We start from the raw sequence: 14,005 nt of genomic DNA, 5'->3' as shown, positions 1-14,005 counted from the left end.
GATTTCTATATATCTAGTACTATGCTTGCTCTGTTTTTCGGAGTTTTTGGAAGAATGTGGATGCGGGAGTTTGGACTCTAGACGACGTAGCTGGGGTGGCTGTGGCTGGAAGATAGATAAGGGAGCTTACAAAGGGCAAGGGATTTCATCTAGCTGTAGGAACAGAGCCAATGCTAAATGATTACCAAGTAACCAAGAGTCACAATACAAGATGCTAGGAAATAGGGTACTCCATACGTGAGCCAATATGTTCCAACAACACTGATGGTAGTCAGCTCACATTAATCACTGAAGAACGATGGCCTCTCTAAATGATGCAATCAGTATGATATTGACATGCATGGAAAGCAGTACAAGTATTCAAGCAAGCCCATTCACTTGTGCATTCAAGTATCATAATTCTTTCAGGTAGAGTGTTAGGCAAGGCAAATTTGGCAAGAAAGCATCTCCGGTAAAATCTTGTTGCTGAAAATCATGTGAAAACTTGTTTTTGTTAAAAGTGATTTTTGTTTGGGGAGTTTTCAATAACAACTAACTCTAAGTTGTCTTGAACAGGATCCATGATGCCTCCCAATTCAATCAATTAATAGACGTGGTATATGGTATACACATTGATCTAAAAAAACGAGATGTTGCTTGATGAAGTTTGGCTATGTACGGAGTATATGGCTTTTGCACAGCAACAGTGATATGCGTGTATATATATATAGCTGCAAGGAATGCTGGACCCACGTGAAGTTATGAGGTGAGCAGAGATGAAGCAGAGAAGAGCAGCTGGAAAAATAATGCAGGGACTAATATGTAGAATGCTGAGATGAGCCATGAATGTGGAATGAACAGCCTCCAAGATAAATGATTAAGAAGTGCATGTTTGGCCTGTCAATGGATCAGCCGTTATTATATATTCCGAACAGCATCCTCTCAAAAAATATATTCTGAACAACAATGAATAATTCTTGGCTCGAGCTGCTTTGTTATCCACATCATTACGACAAACTTGACCTGGGGCCAAGCATGGCGTCTAGAACTAGCTATTTACGAAGAAAGTAAGAACGAAACTCAAGTACAAACTAGATAACTTAGACGCAATTAAGCACGCCACGTGAGGGTTAGGGGCCATCATCCTCGGTCGTTGGTGAACCCTAAGCATAATTTATCCCTTGGTCTCAGTATCTAGTACGGAGTAGCTTACAGCCTTGCCGTACCACCTGCCTTGTTCACCACTTCATCCTAATAATAATTCACTTTGGCTACCCACATGTCGGTGTGCCACTCTCCTGTCGGTTTCTTCCTAGCTACTCCGTACGAGACTGCCTGAACGGTCACCACGTCCAAGTCCCTATATCCATCACAAGCGCCTTCCTCCGGATACGGAGCGACGTGTGCCTGTAAGTCTTGCATTGTCTGTGAGCGTGATAGACGCGTGGCCACATCGTGGACTTGGTGCGCAGCTACAGCAGTAACTTCATCTCCTGACGTCTCTCGCTCCAACGTTCACAGTACGCGCATCCGGATTCAGTTGGCTCTGGAAGTCTGGATCGATCATCTTTGCACAACTGCACACTGGTACACCAAACTATATATCCTTCTTCAGCATGGTGGCTTTGAAAGTGGATGTAACTCCAAGGATGAGAAAGATTATATCTGGAGGAATAGTTGAATTCCTGATGTAATTGGCACCAACGCGGATCACTTGAGCACCTCCAATTTTCTGATTTTCCTCTGTCCCACCAACCGAGCTGGTGGCACTGCTAACCGAGGGAGAAATGGCTGAATTCCTGATGTCTCCCAATGCTAAGTCAAGGATACTGCATGCAGAATGATTGCTTTCTCAGAAATGAAATGTTATTCGATGATTGTGGATCACAATATGATAGATTTATATAGGCACGTTCTTGAGTGCTAGCAGAAAGGTAGAAGAATACAAGTCCCACATGGTTGACCATTGACCTAAGGGTGAGTCTACCCAGGTGCTGCATATATGGAATGGAAGTAGTACAAAAGGATTCTGTCATGACAAAAATTTTTAGTCTGAGTTACGTCAAAAAAACAAAATTATTAGTCTGGGCCTCGGACTGTGGTTGTCATTTTATCGCTGATAGGGGGACCATACCGCTAGCGACGAAGTCTCAAATTCATTAGCTTTAGGCTCTGGGATCCAAATCATATTAGACTTTTGCGACAAAATAAAGGATACGGCTAATTTACGGCTGGCGGGCAGTATTATAAACTGTTTTTACAGCCGGTGTCTGCATGCATGTGAGGGGTAGAGAGAGAAAAGAACAATACATGCATATGTGAGGAGGAGAAAAAGAATAAATAGCCATACGCGTGCACACAATTTCAAACAAAAAAGACCGTAGTTTCAAAACAAGCGTCCAAATCAAAATCCGTGATACAGTTGCGCTCGTTTCAATAAGAACTTCAAAACAAGATCCTACGCCATTATATTTCAAAGATGTATATTTTTGCATTTGAGAAAATAATTTTTAGTGTATTCTAATTTGCTTATAAATTCTGCAAAAGTTACTTATGGCTTTACAAAATATTGTTTGACTCACCTGAGTTTAGTTAAGTGGATATTGATGTTGATATTTAGAAGATAATTGGATGGTGTGATTAGAGGATGATGTCAAATAATTATGTTAGGGTAGGTGGATGTTTATTGCATGATCAAGTAATAGAAAACTTTAGCAAGTCGATTGAGCATTTTTACTAATTTATGTTGGTATTTTTTCTAATCTACATAAGCAATTTATGTGTCTTTGAATAATATTGTTGAAACATATGTCTTGTTCTGAAGGTCTTTTCAAAAGAAATATAGTTATGCAATCAAAATTTAAATTTGATGGTCGGTTCAAGAACTACAACTTTTTAAAATTTTGAAATTGCTTGTGCTGTTGTATGAGATAAAAATCAGATAAAAATCCCCCACTCCAGTTGACCTGTATACTATAGGAAAAATAAGAGGACCAGATGATTCCATGTGGTGTGGTTTGGAATCCTAGGTAGGATCTTTTTCTCCGATCGTGATCGGATCGTAGGATCGGGATCCTATCTAATTCTTTGTTTTAATTTTAAATTAACTTTTATATTATATGAAAATGAATTTACCAATTATATGCTGTTATTATGTAAGAAAATAGAGCAAAATAATATCATGGCATACATACGATTGATATTCGTCAAAAAGATCACACATCGGATCTAATAGTTCTGAAATACGAATTTAAACATAGAATCCCGTGGAATCTAACAGGTTGTTTCAGAGGTCGCCATGAGTTCATGACCATGCTGCTGGAGTGCTAACGCTGCTGCTGACCGTGCAAGGGATATGCCTGAACCTATCGAACAGCCAACAGGAGAATCCTCTTCCTCTTAAGCTCACAAGTCACAACACGATGGACATGATCCCGATGCTCAACCTGTCCGCGAACAAGGTTGGCGACATGATCTCGTGGCAGCCCGGCAGCTACGTCTCCCTCCTGGCGTCAGATGAGGAGTTCTGTGGCAGGGTAAAGCAACAGCAAGTCGGATCGATCCACTCGACCCTACGGTTATCCACGGATTGAACCGCCGCTCCTCTTTCATTCCATTTGGCAAATTGGTGCTCCATTAATCTCGTTTTCTTGGAGTGGGTCGATGACCTGATGGGTCGAACCGAACCATCCCCATCATTAGAGGCAATGTTCGAGCTGTTTGCCGCCCTAGAGCACTCAACTCAATGGGACCGGACGAGCAAATGGACTGCAAGATCGTCGATTGCATCGTCCGCCCGTGGCACTGATTCCTACCAGCCATGCGAGTGACTGCAATCTGGAATTCCCCGTGCCTCCTACTTCTATGCTTGAAGTTTGGGCTCATCGCTAGCTGAATCGGCAACAAATGGCTCTTGTTGGTCACATGTGTTCTCTCAATATATCTTAGCGTTGGAAGAACCTCGATCAGTCGCTCACGACGGTGGCCAGGAATGTAGAAAGCGGGGTGCAGAAAATCTTCTTCCGTGCCTGAGCTTGTGAGATATAAGAGAGAGAGGATACATGCCAATGAATCAAGTATCAGTATGTGCACATGGCCATGGTAGATAAAGAAAGATATAATTCGAGCACCAGACGTTACAATGTGTACTGTACGACAGATTTAAGCCACTTATTATTTTGATTAGGTTGGATTGTAAACAGTGTACATCAACTGGAGCAGAGCCATTTATTTCCTATGAATGTACTAACGCTCAAGTCTCTAAGGCAGTGCCAGTAATGTAAAAAGTTGTCAACAAATCCAACGTAAACAAGCAACCGCGGCCTAGATAAATGATAAGCAAGAAAGCAATGCTCTGTAAACATACATATATGATAGAAGTTAGGAACAGCTTTGATTTCAGTTTTTTTTCTGTTTTATGTTTCCAGTTACGGCTCCCAACTAACTAGCCCAAGCTGATCCAAAATTTCGTGAGCAAGGAACTCCATCAGAGGATAGATCTCACGCATGGTACAAAGTTTGGAAAGTGAAGCCTCCCAAAAGTTCAAAGGCTCGGGTATACCGCAGGCGCACACGTAGTGAATAGTGATCCATAATTCCACATCTGGAAACACCTTTTGGAACATCAGGGTAGGACTCTTCATTCTGGGGTTACATATAAATTTGAATCTAAGCAAAGCTTAAAGAAGAAGTGCGTGGAGTGAAGATGGAAAGAAGCCGCCGGAGTGCATGCTTCTGACAAAAATGTATTCTTGGTGCCTCCCAAATTTATCTAGTTCGAGCCATGGATAATAGTTCTACCGTAATTAACAGCCTCCACAGGATCAAAATGTATTCGCGATGCCATCCAAATCTAGAGTAGTCAATGGCACATATATACACTTGGGTTGCTCTGTAACCCAAAAGAAAATTAGAATTTCATTGACAGTGTAGTGGTCGTTAGGTGTGGGCTAGAAGTTGCGTGTATATATATGTGCAGGCACCAGAGGTTTGCCAATTGCCATCCAGGGGTAGATGAAAACTATCATACTTCACAACTAAAAAGGACCAAAAAAAAGTTGGCATATATATGTAGAGGAAGCTTGATCAGTTGTTTCTTTGCTGATGTGGCACCACGAGTATATCAGGGTACAGTTGTGAGCCAGTAAATAAAATATACATGAAGCACAAATAATGGTGCAACTGTTCATTTTCATTTCGTTCTACTCAGCTCACTACTTGTCAGCTCTCTTTACTAGTCCCATCTCCCTAGGGCAGTCGCTAATAATAGCCTACTGCACCAGTATTCCTGCAAGTGCTTCGCCAGCTTATGACAACACTACTGTTGTGGCTCAAGCTCTTCTTGACCTAAAATCGGTCAGTTCTAGTGCATGATGGTATAGAAAGCATGGAGAGGTAATGGAATTGGGTGCTCATAAACCACCAACAAGAAGAAAATGTATTCCTAATGCCTCCCAATTCTGGAGTAGGCTAGCTACGACCTAAACTATTATTGACATCTGAAAGCTAAAATCAGGCGTTAACAGAATAGATATAAGCATCGCTTGAGAAGCCCAAGAGATATCAATATATATAGGCAAATGAGAATGACATTTTTTTTAAAAAAATTGACCTGCGGGGTACGACGGCGCTTGGGCATTGACTAAGGAGAAGATCAAGAAAATCTTCGAACCCTTGCCCTACCCTTACATAGGGGTGCCGTTGCTCGTATTGTAACCCATGTGAGAGCGGGTAGGAGCGGGTTGGGATCTATTTTCCATGTGCTTTGGCATGTAGGTAGGTGAGGGGATTTTTTTAATCCCAGCTTGAAATTTGCTCCCACCGAGAGTCGAACCCAGGACGTGAAGAATGCTACTAAGGTCACCTAACCAATCCAGCTAGGCACCTGTTCGCAAGAATGACATTTATGAAGCTTGACAATCGCTAGAAGAGAGCTAGATGAAAGGTGTAATCCCATATAGACAACAACAACCTCTGAAAACTTCTATGAGTGGAACTTTTCTCCCTTTTTCCTCCTTACAGAACAAGTAGTAGCTATTCTTTCCTTTGGGCCGCTGAAACCTTATTAATCTGAACTAGATGATTTCTGAAAATCGATGTATTGAACTTTGAACAAAATCATATATATGTGGAAATTAAAATCAGTGGTAACAATGGGAAACACAATCTGTTATTCTGTACTAGTACTACTGTACTCCTCTTCCAAGTTAGAAGCCGCCCTTAATAGCAGTAGTCATATTTCTGTACGTAGAAGACGTCTGGATGTGTCCGTGTCTCCCGGCCCGAACGTCAAACACGTGGCTGATTTGGTAGGACGAGTGGCGGCTACCGCGTTTAATTCGGTACACAGTCGAGGATCACCTGGTAGCAAGATACTGCTCCCTTCATTTTTAAATTTAAATTGTAGGTTATTTTGATAAGTCGAGATATATAGTTTGGACTATGTATATAGATATATGGTATATCTAGATATACAACAAAATATATATATTTAAATTTGCCAAAATAATAGAATGGAGGGAGCAGTTCCAATCGAGCTCATCGCAAGTCTGAGTAGAATGGATTTATACGCCGTAAACGTCGTATATAAAAAAACATAAAAAACAGGGTGAAACAAGTAGGTTTTGTTCTGATCTTTGCAAGTCCCAAAGCATCTCTTAACAACTCTCAAATGTCTCCGTTCGTTCTCAAAATTTATTTTTAAAATGAGGATTGTTTCCCCATTTCTAAAGTGAGGACTGTTTCTACAATATGTTGATTTTTGGTACGTCATAGGCTATTGACAAGTGGGTCTTCAGAGTGTGTATTTCTTTCTTCAGTTTGGAATTCTATCTAGTATCGTCCGTTCGCGCTTGTCTTATTTTTTTTCATCTTCGTTTTCTTGTTCGCTGGGCAGGAAGACACCGGCATGGTAATTTATTAGTATCATCTGCCAAAGCTAATGCTATGGGTAAGCGATAGATTATTAAGCTGATGGCCCGTCTCGTTCAGGGGTGGCTATCGTCCGAGCAAGATGGATGGATGCATGATCACCAGCACCTGCAGCAAGTCTTAGCCATCAAAGAAACCAAACCAACCCAGTAAGCACCAAGGCTGAATGTTCTACCCATTTTCTACCTCAGATTGTGTATCAGCTGGCATGTCGGTGTCAGATTATTAGGGCTTGAGTACTTGATGGTTAACAGCCAGCACTTCACCCGTCAGGACCACGGACGACATACATCTGCGTCGCCTTGCCCCTCAACGCTGGCCCCAAAATCCTCGATATTTGGGAACACTCCAGCGACTTGTTGCTCATCGAGTGTTTGTCCAGGATGTTGCGGTCCATGGGAGTAGTCCCATCCTGTCACTCACAGGATCGATACATGCATCTCAGTTTCTTCATCCTCACTTGACCCCCACGACAAGATCCACCTAATTTGTTCTTGATCCAAGATGGTTCGATCATCCCGGGCACGAAATTTTGAAGTTTAAGAAAGTCAATTGCCACGATAGTGTCCACAGGGTCCATAATGCAATTCCGATGCCTCACAGACCTAAATGAAGCTATAGATGTGCTTGTTCTCTAACCCGGCCACGAAGTCGATGAAAATGGGAATGCATCGAAGCCAAAAGGACGCCCTGGGGGAGGTAAGAGGAGGTTGGGCGTACATATAAGCCACATGATGAGAACGACCTCGACATTGAGGCTTTATTTACGCCTTTACCATTCTCTAACAAAAGAGTGGGCGAAAGTTATTAGGGGCTGTTTGGAGTGCCGCCTAACCCGCCACGGCGCGCCACACTTTTTCCGCCGCAGGTGTGGCGGCCGTTTTGAGCACCACAAGTTAGGCAGGGTGTGGCGGGTTAGGCGGCGCTCCAAACAGCCCCTTAATCTGAAGTGCCAGATGGGCACAGAGCTGCAGAGACCTAACTAGTCTGACTTAATGGCCCTTTTAATTTTGATGACGTGTCGCCGCCGTCGCAGTCCAAACCGTGCTATGGGTATCTTCATTTTCAAGTCCTCGGGATGTACACATCCATCCTACAGGCTGCTACTGTACCCCGTGTTTAATTTTGTACACTACTACGTCCATCCTAAATTATTAGTCGTTTTAACTTTTCTAAAAACATAGTGTATATTATATATTATTTTTTTCATCACTTATATATGGGCTCACTCTAGGCCCAGTTCTGTATATAGATATAGCACGAACATATCATTTTACTCAAAAGAATAAAAGAACAGATCATCATTGAAATGGTAGTCACTTGTATATTTTTCTGAAATGTTTGCTTATCGTGCTCTTCTTATTTTTCAAGAAAAAAAGAAATAACTTAATCCCGGCGTACGCTCATCTTGTACCTCACGAACCACGTGCCACGGATAACAAACCTTGACAAAAGAACAACCCCACGAAGATAGAATGGGGTTAATGTGATTCGGTTGGCCTCTTAGCTAAGCTGCAAGATACAGACACCATGCCAATTTATTATTAGAAAAAGAAAATAGTCTCCGGCAGAGGCCTCTGCGACCGCAACCAGGCACACAGCTAAGGTCTTAGTGTCTTACAATATTCTCAGCATAAGACTCACTAGTAAAACACCGTGCCAGTTATGAGACTCTTTGCAGGCTGGATTAGTGATACGCTGCTAGACGATTTACAAAATTTCAAGACAAATCGAGGCCCGGCTGCACTAAAAGGTCAAAATGTAATCCTGGTGCCTTTCAATCCTAGATGAAGCTATGGCAATAAGGCATGCATACTTGAGATTGCTCCCTAACAAAAACTAAGAGGCCGTTTATATTCTCGCATTTTGGAGGAATTGAAATCTGCTTAATAAACTAGACTATTTGGCTTAGAATTTAACATCCCACCATTTTCCAAAGTTTCTAAACTTTAGATATAAACTTATCTTAAATCATAGGGTGGGAGATGAAAATTGATTCTATACACCACCAAGCTACGTTTCTATTCCGTAACTTATAGCATAGCATGTTATTTGGCTCACTCTTCTCTATAGTAGAAATATAGCACATAAGTATCTTCCTCATGTGGCCAATAATAGTATATAAATATATTCCGTATATAATTATATTAGCTTAATAGATTTATATCTAAATTATAATTATTAGAATGGAATTCAATTCCAAGGTTCCAAACAAAATCTAAAGGGAATTTCATAGGAATTTAAGTATAACTGAGGAAGGGCAAGTGGATGTCAGTATTCCAAGGTTTTGGTCAGAATGGAACAGCATCATGCTTTTTTTTTTCTGTTTTTTGTTTTTCATCAGTCACGTATTTTTTTCCCCTTCTTATTCCGGTTTGCAGATTATGTGTGTTATGGTTTGTAATCTTTATTGCTTTCTGAATGAGATATGCTTAAAATATGATCATGACGTGAAACGGGACCTTGCGTGTCCCGGCTTATATATACGACAAGGCTGTACGTGCTGCCACTATTTTGCTTCCAAGCGCACTAGAAGCAATAATATGGTAGCTGTCCTACTCTCGTGTAGGTGTAGGTACAAGAAGATGCCATGGACGTTTCACGTTTGTGACTGAAAATCTGAAATGTCAACCACGTTGCCTTCTCTCATCAGCGTCTGAGACGTCTCAAAAACATCTCAATTCTCACCTTCTGGCCACAAGCGTCGATCGAGTACATCATGCCCTATTTGACATTTCCCGGGGGGGGGGGGGGGGGTGCAAAGTTTTGCTAATTAAAAAGCAGTAGTTTATATAAAGAGAAGGGGGGAAAAGAAAGCACGGTTCAGAAAAGGACGCCGGGGGGGGGGGGGGGGGGGGACTCAAGTAGCACTAATGATGATGCGTTAGCATCACGTACCGAACCTGATGCTGCTGCCTGCAGTTAAGCGATAATTTAGACGACGGGCTGTCTCGTCCGGGGGCGACCGGTGTACGGTTGAGCAAGATGCAAGGGTGGCCATCAACTAGGATTATTAATTGAAACCAACCCCCGATTTAGTTTCTGCTGGATGGAACTGAACTCCAGTTGGGCTCCGAGTCAAAAGCTCCAGATAAGGCCTTCACATCAAGCGAACGAAGCGAGGACACAACCAAATGCAATGCATGATTGGGCAATCAGCAGACCCGGCCCGGCCGGCTGATAGAGCGGTTTGGCTATGTTTCGTGTCATGTTATGTTATTTATATGCATGATTTATTTATGGGGTGTTTGGTTTGGAGGGATTTATTATAAACCCTATCAATAAGCCCCTAATAAATCTATTTTATCCAAATACGAAGACTTATAGGTGAGACTTATGCCCATAAGCCCCTCCAAGGATATTTATGGGGCTTATTTTCTGTGGACCCCACCAAACATCCCCTCTTTCTTCTCATTACCCTTGTCTCTCTCACCTACAGAGGCATTAATAAGGGGTAGAAAGGTCATTACCAACTATAGAGATTTTTTATAAGCCGCTACAACCAAACACCACTTTTAAGGTTATAATAAACCCCTCCACCAAACCAAACACCTCCTGTAGGCTATGGACACATGACCATACTATTCTTGTTCTCTCACCCAGCAGAAAATAGGGCCACATGGAAGCGAAAATGTCGCCTTTGGGAGTTCATAATTAACAAATTGGCTTATATATGAAGCACATGAAAATTTGTGGCTATCATTGGCCAACAGAGTGGGTGAAACTTAATCCAAAGTGCTGAAGACTAACAAATGGAGAGGATTATTCTCCATTTAGCTGTGTGTTAGTCTGCTAGGCTAGCATAGTAGCATCCGATCCTCCTTTTGAAAGGACCGTGAACCCCCAGCTACAGGGCCGACGCAGAAGCTATCTCTGCTACTAAAAAGCACGTAGTGTACATGTTGCTTTCTGTGGCTCTGCCGGCAGAACCATGGGCGGGTCTTCCCCAATCCCCATCGTCGCCTTCCCTCTCCCTCCTCCGCCCTCTCCGTCTCGCCAACCCCCTCCGCCACCATGGCACCAGGCCTCTACGCTGACATTGGCAAGAAGACTAGAGGTCCCGCATGTCCCGCACGCTTACTCCTCCCTCTCCTCATCTGCCCCCGATTCCGTTCCTCGCTCTCCCACACCAGGCCGCCGCTCGTCCCCTGCCCTTTCACCGTTCCAGCACCGTCCGCTCGTGCCCCCTTCTGCCCTGATGGTGTCTGTTCTTGGGGCTAGCAGCTCGAGCCCGCCACCGGCGAAAGAATGGGCGCCCGGCGAAAAAATCCACGCCGCCACATGGCACCGTCTATTGCACGGATCGCACACCTCCCCATCCGCTCCGCACCATCTCCTATCCGCTCCCCTCCTCCACCGCCCATTCCGCTGCCGCCGCATTGCGCCGGAGAAGCTCCACCATATGGAGTCCCCACCACCCGCCTGACTCACTCCACCTCTGCCCGCTCTCCTCCGCCCCCACGGCATTGCCACGTGCTCTCCTCCTGCTCCGCTGCACCAATCCGACGCCGACCTCACCTCCTTCATGAGATACGCCGTCCTCCTTGGCGGAATGGGTGGTGGCTTAATTTCCTCGATTGCTTTCCCTCTCCTCGGAGCAGCAACATGGTATCTGTTCCATCATCGTGATGGCCACTCTCCGTCGTTGCTCTCAGATCCCGACTCTCCCTCTCTCTTGTTCTCCCTCAATCCTGCTCCTCTTTCAGATTCGTTACTCTCCACCAGTCCACCATAGCCATATCCGGATGGCCCTCTTGCCTCGCTTCACTTCCCCCGCTCATCCATCGCTTCGCTGTAGGTCAGCATTGAACCACTCGGCCCTGCCTCCGCCGGTTGCGTTGTCATCCCTATCCTAGGCCCCGCTGCCTCGGTTCGCCGCATTGAAGCCACCTCATCCACCTAATCCCTCACGCCCTCCTAGACCCTGGTGTGCCACGCCGCTGCCGTGAGGTATGGTTCTCCTCCCTCTCCTTCCCAAACCCTAGATGCACGGTGTGAGTGCTCACACTAGAGCTGCTGCTCTTTGCCATTTTCTCTTCTCATTTTAATTGGGTCGGCCCCTTCCAGGTCGAGGTTAGTGGAGCAAAGAATTAATCTGGAATTCCAAATTGAGTCCTTCGGCCGGGAGACTTGGCGAGCGACCTTGCTTCTAATAGATGGATTTTCTCGCTTGCTTCTATTAGGAGATTATTTTGTGCTCCTGTTGCACGCACTGATAGAACCCGCTAGGGTATGTTCTCGATCTTCGATGAGAGCTGGGAATAACTCGATTTGGTGGTGGATTCGATGTTGGCTGTCCGACTACAGCCCCCACAAGGCTGCTTTTTAGCAACAGGTACACCGTCTCCGATTGTGACGTTCTTGCTGTGCCAAGAAGATCTTGAACCTACTAGCAACTGAGAACAAGCAAGAACAAGATGAACAAGCAAATAACTCACGAAAATCAAGTCAAAGGCTAAAACTGAATCACGAGTTGGGGTCTTGAATCAAGCAAACGGGTGGTCTAATCGACACACGCGCTCACCAGGAAGTAGCGGAAGCTAAACTTACAACAAAATAAAATCCAAGTGTTTCTTGGTGGCTGCTACTAGTTTATATAGGTGGGAAGGCAGCCAGGAGGGTGCTGGGGTCGAAACCCTTACTTAAAATGGGCCCCTAGTGGCCTGGACGAGATACAAGGGACTCAACCCAGGACTGGAAGTCCGATAGTTATTTTGTCGATTCTGAACAGCTCCAGCGGAATTTCAAAATAAAGTTAGATCCATCTAAAAGTAGACTTCAATACCTTTCCAACAAGTACTCATGGGCCTCAAACAACCTCCTGAGTGATGAGTTATGTCCATCACAATCTGGCGCTGCCTGGAGGTCCGAACAGACATTCTTGTCGTTTTTCTCTCCCTCCAATCTGGTTCATGTCCCAAGTTCCTAAGCATAAGAAAAGCATCACAAGAATTTAGTAGTACCCCATTCAGAGAAGAATTTATTTGGAAGAAATAACTTTACCTGATAATTGAGTTGTCGTGCTCGATCTCGAATCAATGGTCCTTGCTGAGCACAAGGCATGGTTGTATCAATGGTAATGATTTCCCCATCATCCTCCCATTCTTGCATTTGAGTCGTCCTCGACTCAAGCTCACTCATACCTCAATCAACTTGCTTGAAAGCAGCTACATCACCCAAGTAATCCAGTAGTTATCAGAGGAGGTAGCCAAGGTGATATTCGAATGCCCTCGATGCAAACACCGAGTACTATCCTTGCCATTTTTTTTCCAAACATGCTGCTTATATGTTGATGTAAGGGAAGTTGAAGATCATGCAGCCAAGTTGTCGATGTAGTCGTTCATGGCGAAGTACTCATGCTGCTGCAACGGTGTCCTTTGGTGTGCAGCCATGGTGGGCATGGTTCCATCATCCTCCCCTTCTCGGTGACAAACAGTCCCCGTCAAAACTCCAGCCAAGATAATTGATTTGACGTTGGAATATGGAATGATGGCCATGCTGCATGGTCACAACCACCAATGCTCCACTTCTTCGGGCTGACCCTGTTTCATAAGAGAAAAACTAGAGAAACTTTGCAAGATATTGTTAGTGTTAGTGCAGCCCCCTATTGGATCATAGTAGTGTAGCCCAAAATGAGATTTCAGATTAGAGCAAATGTAAACTTTATGCACCAAAAAATCTCCTTTGCTATCATGTTTGCCAATTGCACGAAGCGAACAACGATTAAAACTTTTCAAATGAGATTTCTAAAATAAATCTTTCACTAAACTATTCAGGTCACAAAGAAAATCGAATTCAATATAACCTAAACAATTTAAAGAAGATGTGATATCCAACTCCTCTTTCTCAATAGCAATACAATGAACACGCCTTATTTCAGCATGCATATCATCAAGAATAGGATTATCATGTCCATACACTAGTTGTGGTTGTTGTATCAAAGAAACATATTTTGATAACTCCATGTTATTGTGAGATAAATATGGAGCCCGTGACAAGGCATAAGCAGCAGGATGTTCCACAAAAGGTCGTGGAAGATTAGCATGAATGGAGGAAAATTATAATTCATCATAAGCATACTCAAGTAGGCTGTTTG

Source organism: Panicum hallii, chromosome 1 (assembly GCF_002211085.1).
Source record: "Panicum hallii strain FIL2 chromosome 1, PHallii_v3.1, whole genome shotgun sequence".
Taxonomy (NCBI): domain Eukaryota; kingdom Viridiplantae; phylum Streptophyta; class Magnoliopsida; order Poales; family Poaceae; genus Panicum; species Panicum hallii.
The sequence above is the reverse complement of the archived record's forward strand: the minus strand, read 5'-3'. Positions refer to the sequence as shown.